This window comes from Elephantulus edwardii, unplaced genomic scaffold, assembly GCF_000299155.1.
Source record: "Elephantulus edwardii isolate Elephantulus edwardi_28Jun2011 unplaced genomic scaffold, EleEdw1.0 scaffold00043, whole genome shotgun sequence".
NCBI lineage: Eukaryota > Metazoa > Chordata > Mammalia > Macroscelidea > Macroscelididae > Elephantulus > Elephantulus edwardii.
This window is the reverse complement of record NW_006399793.1, coordinates 16736334-16750666: the sequence shown is the minus strand read 5'-3', so window position 1 is coordinate 16750666 and position 14333 is coordinate 16736334. Positions and strand designations below refer to the sequence as shown.

General features: G+C 39.2%; 1 pseudogene; it reads left to right on the top strand.

The window, feature by feature from the left end:
* Positions 1-11172: 11172 nt before the first annotated feature.
* LOC102845262 lies at positions 11173-13636 on the top strand (annotated as a pseudogene).
* Positions 13637-14333: the final 697 nt, after the last annotated feature.

Sequence of the window (14333 nt, the reverse complement as noted above, 5' to 3'; positions counted from 1 at the left end):
AACGTGCATCAAAAATGGGGGAGGTATAAACAACAAATCTGTTAGCTGTGTAATGGAGAAGGGTCTTTCAGCTGATTCTCTGGGTAAAATGCTTGTCTGTCAGATATTGTTCAAACGTGGAACGTCCAAATTAAGATAGACTAGGAAGAAGGGTTGGCCGTCCACTTCTGAAATAACAGGCCTACGAAAACCCTATGAACAAGAAGTCAAAGTAAAGTATTATATCAGAATGTGCAAACAACTGGAGCTGTAGAATAAAAAGGGAGGAACTCTGTCAGCATTTCTCAAGTTGAAATAATTGAAAAACAAATTCAATCCTTGAATTGTAATACTGAGAGATGTTATGGGTAAAATCTTGAATAATCCAGGAAGCATCAAAATAAGATAGAGGGACTATCCAGAGAGTCAATACACCAAGAAGAATTGGTTGACACAGGACTATTTCAGGAAGTACCATGTGATCAAGAGCCAATGGTGATGAGAGAAGCATAAGCCGTATTGAAGGCGTGGACAAAAATAAGGCTGGAGGGCTCGCTATGAATTGTACTCTCCTCGACTACACGTAAAAACAAATGTCATAGGAAATTTCTTCTAGCTTGAAAATTCAATTACTGTTCCAGTCTAAATTCTATAAATGTACGAACATTCTGTAGTGCAGGGATTTAGATTCTGTCAATACATTCAACTTTCATGAGATTGTGTAGGATTTTGAGAAGAATAATTAAGCAGCTGCAAAGAGAGTATGTGCATAATTCAGCAATCCTGCTTCTAAGGTCTATTTGCTCAAGGTAAATGAAGACTTCTATTCATACAAAAACGTGTGTGTTAATGTTTTTAGCAGCTTTATTCATAATATCAAACTAGAAAAAACCAGAAACTCAGTTCTCCTTCACAAAGGAAGGACTGGTAACATAGTCTATAGAGAATTGCACAGCAACCCAGAGGCTGTACTTCTCCAGCAGTTTGAATCCACCAGAGACACCAGAGGATATAGATGAGTGGTTTTCTTCTGTGATATTTACAGCCTCAGAAATCCACTGTACAGTCAGTTCTGAACCATATCATACTTGGCAGCTATGAAACAGAGAAAATTCCTCCAACTGGACAATGGGCAAACAGAGTGTTGTATATTCTCCCAATGGAATGAGCACTAACTACCTAACAAACAAAAAAAAAAAGACTGAATTATTGTTACATCTATAAACAGGGATTCATCTGAAATGCAGTATGCTAAATGAATCTAGAATCAAAAGGTTATACTATTAAAAGATACATTTTACTGTAACCAAACAGTCTTTGTCATGGTGGCTTTGCATGACTGCACTTGTCAAACCACAGGAGTTAGAGTGCAGGAGAAGAGTTGGCAAGTATTAAAAATAGAGTTCACAATAATGGAAGCCATCATGAACAGTCCATAACACTATGCAGTATGAGGAAACTTTTCATTTTGCTGTATATGGATTTACCATGAGTGGAAGCTGGCTTGAATGCAAATATTTTAGTTACCGGAAAATACAGTGTGTCCCAAGAGATACCATTGCGTACACTTGTACTGAGTTAGGAGTGGCAAGTGAAAGTGCAGATAAAAGAGAGAGCAATTGTAATGGAATCTAATGCTAAGTCAAAAGCCCCAAGGTTTTCTATTAAAGACGTCAAGTAGAACCAAAATCAATGTGAAATGCTTACTAGCCTCATAGCCTCTTCCGCTGGCAGATTTGCATCGATAAACCAGTGCAATCTGGGAAATCATCCAATGCATTTATTCAGCAAACATAAATTAAGGGCTCTGAATGTTCAGAAACTCTTGGGAAGAGAGAAATTCATGTAAATCAGGAGGCCACTGAAGCTTGCCGAAACCATCAGCCAGTGCGACTGGCAAGACTCAACTCGCTGTTTGCTGTCTCCCGAGGCAATCATGGATTGATTAATTCTAAAAGGGAGATGTTAAAATTCTAAACTGGAAAAGAAAATCATTTTCAGAATCCAAATTGGATTTCATTTCCCTATCCACCTTTACAGGCATATAAACATGCCAGCCTAGAGCTGCAGAACAGAAAATGTATCCCTCGCCGCGAACTGAAGCATCTCTGTTGAAATGCTGACCCCTGGTGTCTACTTCAAGACATTGATTTTGTGCTTAACCACTTGATTGCTTGTTGCGCTCCCTTTGTGTGGTGATGACAAGAGCCACACAAACGGATTTAAAATACAATTCAGCTTCAACACTTGTGCTGAGCAAAGAAAATATGTGTTGACTTTTCCTCCATTCACCTCGGATTACCTGCTGTCTATTCTTTCACCTGTTTTTGCCTCTATGTGTCCCCCAGGAATAAATCAAATCATTAGAGTAAAATATCTCCCTCCAAACCTAGACAAAAATAAATGAGGTGAAGAATACTAATATTCACTGCTATTGAGTCAGAAGGAACTCACTGCTGAGCCTCCACCAGGTTTTCAGAAGCTGCAAGTTACACAGGAGGAGAACACTTGTTTTTCTCTTTCAGAGCCATAGGTGTATTCAGACCAGGGTGCCAGGTTGGGTTAACAGCACAACTCTCTAAGGACTATGACGCCAGGCTACCCTAAGCATACAAGAAAGACTCAACAACATAAAGAATAGGTAGAATACATTTAACTTCACATTAGGTCACAGTTCAATTGCCTAGAATGTTTTGCTTGACTTGCAAACTGTTTCTCATTCATTCTAATGTGAATGCTTTTCAACTGGTTTATTTCTTGCTTTAATAGTTAACCCATGTGTTTTCATCTCATACCTTCTTCATTTATATTTTGCTTGGCATTGAAGATAGAACAAGATAACTTGAAAAAATTTAAAGACTCATATTGGGGGAAATTAAAAATTTTTCATTTACTCCTCTGTTCTTCCAACTAACATTAAAGCACTGAGTTTATTTCAGATAGTGAGCAAATAACTCCTATTCCTTCCCCATCCCAATATTCTCTTTCCAACTTTTGCCTGAATCAGTACATCTAGGTGACCTGTGGATGGAAGACTCCCGCAGAAAAGACTTTTTTCATTGCTGAGTCAAATGTTAGCTATAAAAGCTAAAAAAGCCTTTCATTAACCTAAAAAAAATTTCTCTTTCCCTCTACGCACATTGCCTTATCAATAGAATTGCCCAAATGAAACTATTTCTTTAGACCTGGCCATATTGTGGCTCAGTAAATCCTCCAACATACCCGAAGTGAGACTTTTCGTAAGATACTATAAAGTGTGCATATCAGCCAACAAGTAGGGCAACTTGAGGCTTGTGCTTTATTTACTAATATGTAACAGACTAACACTTAAAACTTCACTATAACTAGTAAGTAAGCATAAGTGAAACTTGTAATTACCTTGCCTCTTGTTGTTGATCGCCTTCGAGTTGAGTATGACTCATAGTGACCTTATGAACAATAGGCCTGAAGCCCTTATAAAACTATCAGCATTCATAAAAGTTCATAGAGTTTCCAGAGGAATGTTGTTTAGGAAGTGGATACCACTCCTGCTTCCAAACCTGTCACAGAATGTTACTGATTGAGTTGCCTCTGATACATAGTGACCCTATGTACAGCACTTCTGAACCCTTGCCTGTCCTGAGCCAGACACACCAACCCCTATCACCGCAGTTTGAAGAGTATGTTGTTGTTATGTGCCCTGGAGTCGCTTGCAACTTATAGCGACCCCTATGTACAACAGCTCTAAACCCTGCTCTATCCTGTGCCAATCTCACTGCCTCCAATACAACCATCCCAATTTCTCCAGTCACTGAATCAATCCACCTCATAGAGGGTCTTCCCTTCTTATGCCGTCCCTCCACCCTCCCAAGCATGATGTCCCTCTCTAAGGACCGGTCCCTCCTTGCAGCATGTCCAAAGTATGTCAGACAAAGCCCCAGACAGAATCCTTGCTTCCAGGGAACAGCCTGGTTTAACCCTCTCCAGGAGGGATCTGTTTGTTTTCTTGGCAGTCCATGATACATTGAATACTCTTCTCCAGCACCACCGCTCAAAGGCATCAATTCTCCTTCTGTCCTCCCTAGTCATTGTCCAACTCTCTAATGCATAACAAGCGATTGCAAAGCTCATAGCCTGTATCAGATGCACCTTAGTCTCCAGAGTGACACCATTGCTCTTCAGTTCTTTGGAGAGGTCCCTAACAGCAGACTTTCCCATGGCAATATGTATTTTAACTTCCTGGCTGCTGGTGCCAAGAGTGTTGATTGTGGAGACTAAAGCAGACAAAAGTTGTTAACAATCTCAATCTCTTCACCATCCATCCTGATGCTGCCAATTCGTCCAGTGGTAAAAATCTTCGTCTTCTTGATATGCAGCCTCAATCCATACTGAAGGTTGCAGTCCTTCACCCTCTGCAGCAAGTATTTCAGGTCCTCCTCCGTTTCAGCAAGCAGGGTTGTGTCATCTGCGTAATGCAGATTGTTGATAGATCTTCCAGCAATCCTGATGTCGCACTTCTCCTCATAGAATCCAGCCTCTCAGATAATCTGTTCTACATATAGGTTGAAGAGGTACGGAGACAGGACACATCCCTGGCGTACACCCTTCCCAATTTTTAACCAGTGTTTCCTTGCTCTGTTCTGACGACTGCCTCTTGGTCCAAGTGTAGGTTTCACATTAGCATGATCAAGTGTTCTGTGATTCCTGTTCTTCTCAGATTCAGCCACAGTTTGTCATGATCCACACAGTCAAACACCTTTGCATAGTCAATGAAACACAGAGAGACATTCTGCTGGTATTCCCTGCTTTCAGCAAAGGTCCATCTAACATTAGCTACAATATCCCTAGTACCATGACCCCTTCTAAACCCAGCCTGGACTTCTAGCTGTTCTCTGCTGATATGCTGTTCCAACAGTTTTTGGATAATTTTCAGTAGAACCTTGCTTACATGCGAAATCAATGAGATTGTTCTATAGTTTCCACACTCTGTTGGGTCACACTTCTTTGGAATGGGAACAAATATTTCTTGGCACAACTTGGTGAGCACATCCAGAGCAGCATCCGTTAGCTGAAATACGTCAAGTGGTATACCATGTATTCCTGGGGCCTTATTTTTTGCTATTTCTTTCATAGCAGCTTGAACGTCTTCCTTCATTACCTTTGGCTCTTGCTCATATGTTGTTTCATGAAATTCTTCTGTGTCTGCCAATTCCTTTAGATACCGTCACTCAGTATATTCTTTCCATCTTCTTTTAATACGTCCTGGATCATTTAATATTCTGCCTAAAGCATGCTTGACTATAGCAACTCAAGGTTTGAATTTGTTCTTCAGTTCCTTGAGCTTATGAAATGCTGAATGAGTCCGACCCTTTTGATTTTCTGACTCCAGCTCCTTGCACATGTCATTGTAATATTTTGCTTTTTCATCCTGTGCTGCCTTTTGGAATCTTCCAGTCAGCTCTTTAGTATCTTGAATTCATCCTTGTGCTTTGGCTTCTCTGAGCTCCAGTGCAATATTCAGAGTTTCTTCTGACATCCATTTTGGTCTTTCTTCCTCCTCTGTCCTTGTAATGAATGTTTGCACTCTTCCTGGATGATACATTTGACATCCTCCCACAACTCATTAGGTCTTCGCTCATTAGTGTTCAAGGCCTCAAACCTGTTCCTGAGATGGTTCTGAAATTCAGGTGGGATGAACTCAAAGTCATATTTTGGTTCCTGTGGATTCAGTTTAATTTTCCTCAGCTTCAGCTTGAACTTGCATATGAGTAGTTGGTGGTCTGTTCCACAATCAGCTCCTGGCCTAGTTTTCACAGCTGATATTGAGCTTCTCCAGTGGTTCTTTCTGCAGGTGTAATCAGTCTGATTCCAATGCATACCATCAGGTGAAATCAATGTGTATAACCTGAATTTATGTTTCTTATAGAATGTATTTGCAATGAATAAGTCATTGGTCATGCAAATTCAATCATTCTCTCCAGCTCCATGTCTGTCACCAAGTCCATGTTTTCCAACTACTGATGAGTGTAGAAAAAATATTTATTCATTGTCAGTTCACCACAGACATGTGAAAAATTTCATGTCCCATGTCCTAGAGGCTGCCGCCCTCAGAGCAGTCATACTTAGTGTGCTTTCTCTTCAGTGTAAATGCTCAGGTGGTGATGAAAGTCTTTTTCCCAGGCAAAGGATTTTCTAGGTCCTACATTTGTGACAGGAATAGTAACTTTGAAATGATTCTGTGGAGCATTGCTATGGGGTTGGCACAGAAACAGATGCCAGCCACACTTACGAAGTTTAATCTTGGAGGATGTGAGAACATGTCAAATTGTTCACTCAGCTCAAACTCATTGAGAACTGACTCATAGCTAACTCTCCAGTCGGTTTTCAGAAAGCTTTAATCACATGGGAGACTGTCCCTCTTTCTCCCTCTGGCCACTCACTGGTGGATTAAAATTACTAGACAGGCCCTTCCTTTAGGTTAGAAGGAAAACTCCATATAGGATACACCTCCAGAGCTCCCTACGGAGTAGTTCACTACTGACTCTTAAGTAAGGTTAGCTGAAAGCACGAGTAAACCTGTGTCTTCCTTACGTATTGGGCAATCCAACACTAGCTGCCATAGTCACAAAGGCAAAACTGTCAATAAATGAAGGCCACAGGAGTAAAACGCAAAATGGTATCTCTCTGAGTAGGGGTTTTGATTCAAGTCTTTTGATTTTGCTTTTTTCATTCATAATTCACTCAACAAATTTATAGTCAGTACAAGTCTATCCAGGAACTGGGATGAGTAAACAAAGATATTCGCCTTCATGGAATTCTCATTCTGACTGGGCAAGGTAGACAATAAACTTAGCATAAATTAGTCAAATAGCTGATACGGAGGAGCAGGATTGGGGAGGTCATTAAGAGAGGCTGCAGTTTGAAGGACAGTGTTTGACCAAATCTGAAGCAACATCAATTGCAAATCACACCATTATTTTCTGGACCTCTAAAAAAAAAAACACAGGAATTACATTCTGCTGAATCACTAAAAGGAGCTCTGGTGATGTTGTGTGTTATTATTTTGTGACCAAAAAGTGTTTAGTACAAATTTAGCAGAATAACTCCACAGGAGAAAGACAAGCAGTTTCCTTTCATGAAGACTTAGCCTTCAAACCAAATGTCCGAGTCAAGAGTTGGAACTAACTCGATGGCAATGAGTTTGGATTTTGAAATACCTAAATATATTGCCTTGTGGCATTGAAATGGTAGTCATCTATTCCCAGATAGTTGACATTTTTTTCCTGTCTTTAACTATAATGCCTAGCATTAGTTATGGACAATAATTTTTGTGCATAACTCAGAAACAAGATAGAATTCAGTTTCAATTAATTGTGGGCAGTCACCTTTTTTGGTCCTTTCAAAGGAGGAAATATGGAGGGAAGGAAAAGCTGTTATGAATTAACATCATTATTTTGAACTGAAAATATAAAATTCCTTCCAACTCCAAAAATGTAGAAAGAACCTGAATATCAGAAGAGCTTTATACTGAAAGTATTTATTGTCATCTTTTTAAAGCAATAAATTGGACTTTCTCTAATTTTTGCCATACATTAGACCATGATAATCCATTTGGGAAATTTGAGGCTAGAGCTAAGGTATTTTTGCATGAGAACAGAATTGATCTGAGTTGAAACTAACTTGATGTCACCTAACAATGACAACAACATTGTATGAAAGTATCTGCAATACTAGATTTTTAAGGCAAGAGTAAAGTTTTTCATTGATATTTAAATGTATTGTGTATTAGAAAGAGCATTATTTTAAAAAGAAAACTCTTATATCATCTGTCCTTTATAAACATGAAATTATGAACATTCTTCTAGTGACAAAATATTTACTTTAATACCAACATACACCTCATAGCTCTATTTTCATTCCTTTCTTCCCAAACTGAAACTTGTCTTAATGCTCAATCGCAGTACCAAATGTAATGACATTTTAAACAGCACTGAAACTAACTTCTGCATTACTGTAAATGCACATTACTTAATGAAAATATATTACTAGGTTCAGGTGGACTCAGCCATTTACAATGTCACTGATGCTGATTATGAAGCACATCTCAATCACAGAGAAAGGAAAATAAAGAAAATGTGGAACTTCGAATGATAGAAGAAGACTGCACTAAAAGGAAGATCTGTGGATAGCTATGAGGGAAGGGAAGAGTTTGTTACAGAGGGCTTAAGGGTTTCATATTTAGGACACTAAATTATTTTCCATTTTTAAAATTAGGATCTTGCCCTGTTAATTAAATTACAGTCCTGGTTTGAAGTCAAAGAAGAGAATCAGGCAGGCAGCAATGCGAAGAGTCTCCTCAAGGTAGTGGTTCTTTAAGCATTCTCAGATCTGTAACTTCAACCTGTTCTGGGAATGTATTTGAAATACAGATTCTCAGTTCCCACCTCTAACTGGCTGAATTAGAAAATTTGTGGTGGACCAACAATCTGTGTTTCAAGAAGACTTTCAAATGATTTTGATGTAGGCTAACGTTTGAGAGTTAGTTTAAAAGTAAGGTATTGTAATGAATTGTTCACAAACCTGAAGTTAGAAAATCAAAAAGAAAGACCACATCTGATATCTTTCAAACTGAAAGGTTGGAAAAAAAATGTTCTGGTGGGCGAGTAGCAAGAATCTGTGTTGCAATCCAAAGGCACAGGGTTCGATACCACTAGCTGCTCTGCTGGTAAAAGTTGGGCAATCTCCTTCTCATGTGTTTTCTGCCTCTGAAAACCCACCAGAGGGTCTATGATAGGTCGGTTTCAACTCAGCATTACACACAACAACAACATGGGCAAAACAGTGTGCAATGCAGGAACTATCAAAAGATTATGGAAGCAATTCAGAATAACTAAACAAAAAAGAGGTGGTCAATGTTCAACCATTTCTGGGGTCACATACACAAAGTGTGCTGAAATAACTGGTAAAAAAAATAAGGTTCTAAGAATTCATAGAATACCAACTGAGATGTTTCAAGAAATATATACAACCCTGGAATCATTCCCTCATTGATACTCAAAAATCTGGAAGAAAATTGAAGAGATAAATACATTGGACCATTTGAAAAGAGGGAGATCTAATTAAATACAGAAATTTTTAAATGGCAATATTAATATCATGGATGGATGGATGGATGGATGGATGGATGGATGGATGGATGGATAGGAGATTGAAACTGTCAACAGTTTCATCTTTCTTGTATCCACAATTAACACGCTTGTTATATGCAGTTGGGAAGTAAGGAGATGCAGTGCACTAGGAAAATCTGCAGTTAGAGACCTCTCCAATGTATTGAGGAGTAGTGATGTCAATTTGAGGGCTTATATGGTAGATATGTTTCAGGGCATAGACTTTCCAATTGCTTGCTATGCATCTGAGAGTTGGTCAATGAATAAGGATCACAGAAAAACAATTGATACCTTTGAACTGAGGTGTTGGAGAAGAGAACTGAACATCTCATGGATGGCCAAGACAACAAATGGATGTGTCTTTGAGAGGATTTAGATAAAGTGCTCTTTGGAAGCAAGAATGATAAGGCTTTGCCTCACATACTTTGGACATGTTGTTAGCAGGGACTATTCCTTAGAGAGGGACATGATGCAGGGAAGGGTGGAGAGTTGGCAAAGGAGAAGAAGACCCTCGACCAGGTGGATTGACATGGTGACTGCCATAATGGTCTTTTGTGTGTTAGGAAGTGTGAGGATGACACAAGATAAAAGAAGGTTCAGATCTTTTGTTCAAAGGGTCACTATGAGTCATGCTTGACCCTATGGCACCTAACAATAACAACATCATTAATATGTTGTTGTTGTTAAGTGCTGTTGAGTCATAGATGACTCATAGTGACTCTATGAATGAAAGACCTGAACATTTGTATAACTTTCATAGTTTCCCCAAGTTCATAGGGTTTCCACAGACAAATATTTTGGAAGTGGATGCCGCTCCTGCCTCCAAGCTTCTTTTAATCTGGGAGGTCCACGAAATTCTGTCCACCATGGGTAACTATTATCTTATTTGACACATCAGTGTCAAAGTGTTCAACATCACAGCAACCACTAGACACTTCTGTACATCAAATGAACAGACCAGCGTTATACCACTTAGAAGAATGTTTGACCAGAAACAATTAAAACCAACAGAATTTAAGAACCAAGGCAAGTTTCAAACTCCATGCGCTCCATCATTCCACATTTCTCCGTAATCAAGCATTCCTATTGGTTCTCACCACCCCACAACACCTGTCTAGGAGTATTCTGCTACTTCCCCAGTCTTCTATTCTGATGTCACATATTTCTTCATATAGTCTAACTTCTTGAATGGTATGTTCAGCATATAGACTGAATATACTTGAGGAAAGGATAAAGAATTAATGCACATCTTCCTTGATTTTAATGCATTGTATATCCCCTTGCTCTGTTTGCATAACAGCTTCTTGATTTAGGTATAGGTTTCAAAAATGTACTTAATATAATGAATAATTAGTGTAGCAGTACATAGGTAGGAAAGTATCAAAAATTTAAGATAGACTCAGAAAAAAGTATTGAATGAGAGACATCATAGTTGATGTCAGATAAAGCTTGTATGAAAGCAGATATTATGAGAAAGATATTTCCTGTACTTTTATTACTTTGAAAACGTGTTTGCCTTTGTATTTCACAACAAATTATTGATGATATTGTGGATAATGGAAATTTCAGAACACTTAAGTGTACCCCTGTGGTGGTTGTGCACTGACTTACAGTCCTTTGAATAGAACAAAGGATATTGCATGCTTCAAAATTAGGAAAGGTGTTGCAAGTATTTTGTCCTTCAACCACACTTAGTCCATTTTTATGTTGAGTATATAATCCATAAGTATTAAAGGAAGATTGATTAACAACCTGCTTATGCAGATGATACAACCTTGCTTGTCAAAAGTGAAAATGATTTGAGTAATGAATGCACTGATGAACATTAATGGATAGAATTTCTACCTGGCCAGTGTGTTCGTTTGTCTGTCTGTCAGTTTGTCTGTCTGTCTGTCTCTCTCTCCCTCCTTCTGTAGGAGAACACTAAAAACAAGAGTTTTCAGAGAAAGTTCATGAGGGCAGTGGATGGAATCCATTACCTCATGATCAGTGTGAATCCGCCTACATCCACCCTTTCCAACCCCGCACAGACTCGCCCACAGGTGCCATGCCCAAGAATGTAGGCCCCTGGAGGGGAGTGCCCACTGAGGCTGCCAGTGGCCATGGGAAAGGTGCTTATCAGGGTGAGAACAAACTGGCCCAGATTCACTTCGTAATACCTCCGTGGCCAAAGCTGTTGCTGATGTTATCAGAACAAGCCTTGGCAAAAAGAAAGAAAATGATTCAAGATAGACAAGGTGGTGTGACTATTACAAATGATAATGCCACCATTCTAAAACAAATGTGAATGTTATATTCAGCAGCGGGAATGCTGGTTGAGCTTGCCAAAGCTCAAGATACAAAAGCAAGAGATCGTACTACCTCACTGGTCATAACTGTCTCTCTGATTCCTGTGCTAAATGCCTTAAGAAAGGGATCCGTCTAATCACCATTTCTGAGTCATTCTGGAAGGCTTTGGGAAAGGAGATTGAAACCTTGGTTGCTATGTCTCGACCTGTGGAACTGAGTGGCAAAGGAATTTTATTAAATAGTGCAACTATGTCATTAAATTAAAATGTTGTATCTCAATATTCCAGTCTGCTTTCTCCAATGAGTGTGAATACAGTGATGAGAGTGATTGACCCAGCCACAGGTACTAATGTTATCTTAGAGATATTAAAATGTCATTTAAATATAAAAATAGAAATTGGGTAGACAATTGATGACACTGAATTTGTAGAAGGGGTGGTATTTACCCACACATTGGCAAGTTCTAACATAACCAGGGTTGAAAAGATTAAAGTTTGGCTTACTCAGTTTTGCCCATCTGCTTCCAAAACAAATACAAATAACCAGATGGTAGTTTCTGACTATGTCCAGATGAACTGAATGCTGTGAGAGGAGAAAGCTTACATTCTCAATTTGATGAAGCAAACATTACTGGTAAGTATATTCATTTTCTCTTGGACACAGAGCCTACTAATTGGTCCTAAAAGCCTTCTGAGGTTACAACTCTTCTCACTATCTCTTAGTTGTTGGAATGGACGGAAAACCTCATAAGCAGTTCCTTACTTCACTTCTACCTTGCATGTGAACTTCCAAGTTCTAAAACAGCCCAGTGGTAGATGGAATTTGCTCCAGGACTTAAGAAGCATAAATGACATAGCTGAGCCGCTACATCTTGTGGTTCCTAACCTGTACATTATAATAGACAAAGTGCTAGTCTATTGGCCTTTTATTGTAAGACCCACCTTCCCTCTGTAACTTAATTTGTGCCACTACTAGAACCTCTACTTGGAATATTATTGCTTGTTAATTTTTGACTCATGTACTTTTAACTTGTTAGTTAAATTTGTGCCTTCTAGGTTGCAACACCTCCATGATACATCTTCAAGGATATGAACATGTACAGCTAAGCACAATTGATAACAGTGCATCTAAATTCCAAAATCAATCTCCATAATAGTCTATGTGTTTCCTATTGCCAAAGGGGCCCTTTAGAGTAGTGAGAGAAGATCTTCACCCTGAAACCCACAACGTCCCTTTTCAGCAGGAAGTAGCTAAGAGAATACACCATCCCCTTTTCCTTATGAATCAGGGTGAAGTCTCTCTCAGGGAGGAGTGATAGGGAATGGCAAAGGGCATACTGACAAAGAAGATTAATCACAACTGGCTTTGACAAGCACTGTGGCAATTGGACAATTAAAACAGACATTCGGGCGGGGGGAAGAAGAACGAACTGAGGAGGAGGGTAGAGAAAACAGTACAACAATGAATGAATGAGAACCCAAAATCTCTGTAAATGTTCATTAAGACTAATAAAATTTAATAAAAAACAAAACAAAACAGAATGTAAATAAGTCCTTATCCATAAATCTATCTTAAGAGATGCTCTTAGTGTTCTTGCACTACATTTCCTGAACAACACGAAGATTATAGTGGTTAAAGATATTGAAAGAGAAGACATTGAATTTATTTGCAAGACAATTGAAGCTAAGCCCTTTGCTCATATTGATTAATTCACAGCCATCATGCTAGGTTCTACAGAGCTAGCCAAGGAAGTTAGTTTAAATGGATCTGGCAAACTCAAGATTATAGGCTGTTTAAACCCTAGGAAAACAGTTACAATTATTGTCCATGGTTCTAAAAAAGCGGTGATTAAGGAAGCTGAATGCTCCGTCCATGATGCCCTTTGTGTTCTTACTGCAGGTGATGGTGCTCCAGAAATAGAGTTGGCTCTGTGATTAACTGAATACTCTTGTAATTTGAGTGTCATGGGATCCTACTGCATCTGTGCTTCCATACTAGCTGAAAATGCAGGCCTGAATCACATTTCTACAGTAACTGAACTAAGGAACTCACAAGCACAAGGTGAAAAAACTGCAGGCATTAGTGTCCGAAAGGGTGGAATCTCCAACATTTTTGAGGAGTTGGTCGTCCAGTCCCTGTTGGTTTCACTCAATGCTCTAACTCTAGCAACTGAAACCGTTCAGAGCCTTTCGAAGGTTCACGATGTGCTAAACACTAGGTAGTCTGGATAACACTGAGTGATTGGCATCATTAATAGTGCAGTGAGACTGGAAGACACCACCTTGATTGAAGATTGTTTGCTCTGAGAACTTCTAGTCTTGGGCTTACAGTTGGCCTTTGGCTGAAAGAGTACTGGCACAATTAATGAAAACATTAAATGTTTTGTTTTTTGTTTTTTGTTTTTTTTAAATCAGATAAAATAGGAAAAGAAGTTAAGGACAGATGGATGCATCAAGGTAAAGAAGCCTTTTCCTTAGGAGTGCAGGGCATCCCTTCCTTCCAAACCCTATCCAATCCTACAGGTCCCTAGGCAGGGCTAGGCTATGATCAGTCTCAAGAGATTGGGAGGCAATAAACAGCAGAGCCCACCTGAGGCTTCTCTCTCTCCTACTCCCAGCAGCAGGCCAAAAGTTTAGGGTCCACCCTTGACCTTCCTGGGGTGCTTCTCCTCCTTTCTTTTCTTTTTAACTCTTCTGTATGACTTATTTATCTTTCACCAACGAGGCCTCCTTTGCTTTACCTTAATAAACCTTTTTCACTTGTTTTCTTAAAGCACCACTGTGTGTACATCTGTTCACTTATTTACAGTCATTTCCTCTCACCCCTTCATGGGAAACATTAGCATGTGGTAAAGAGATAAAACCAACTCTAGTTTTAGTACCTTTTATGAAGATCAAAGACTATAGCCTTCAGCATGAA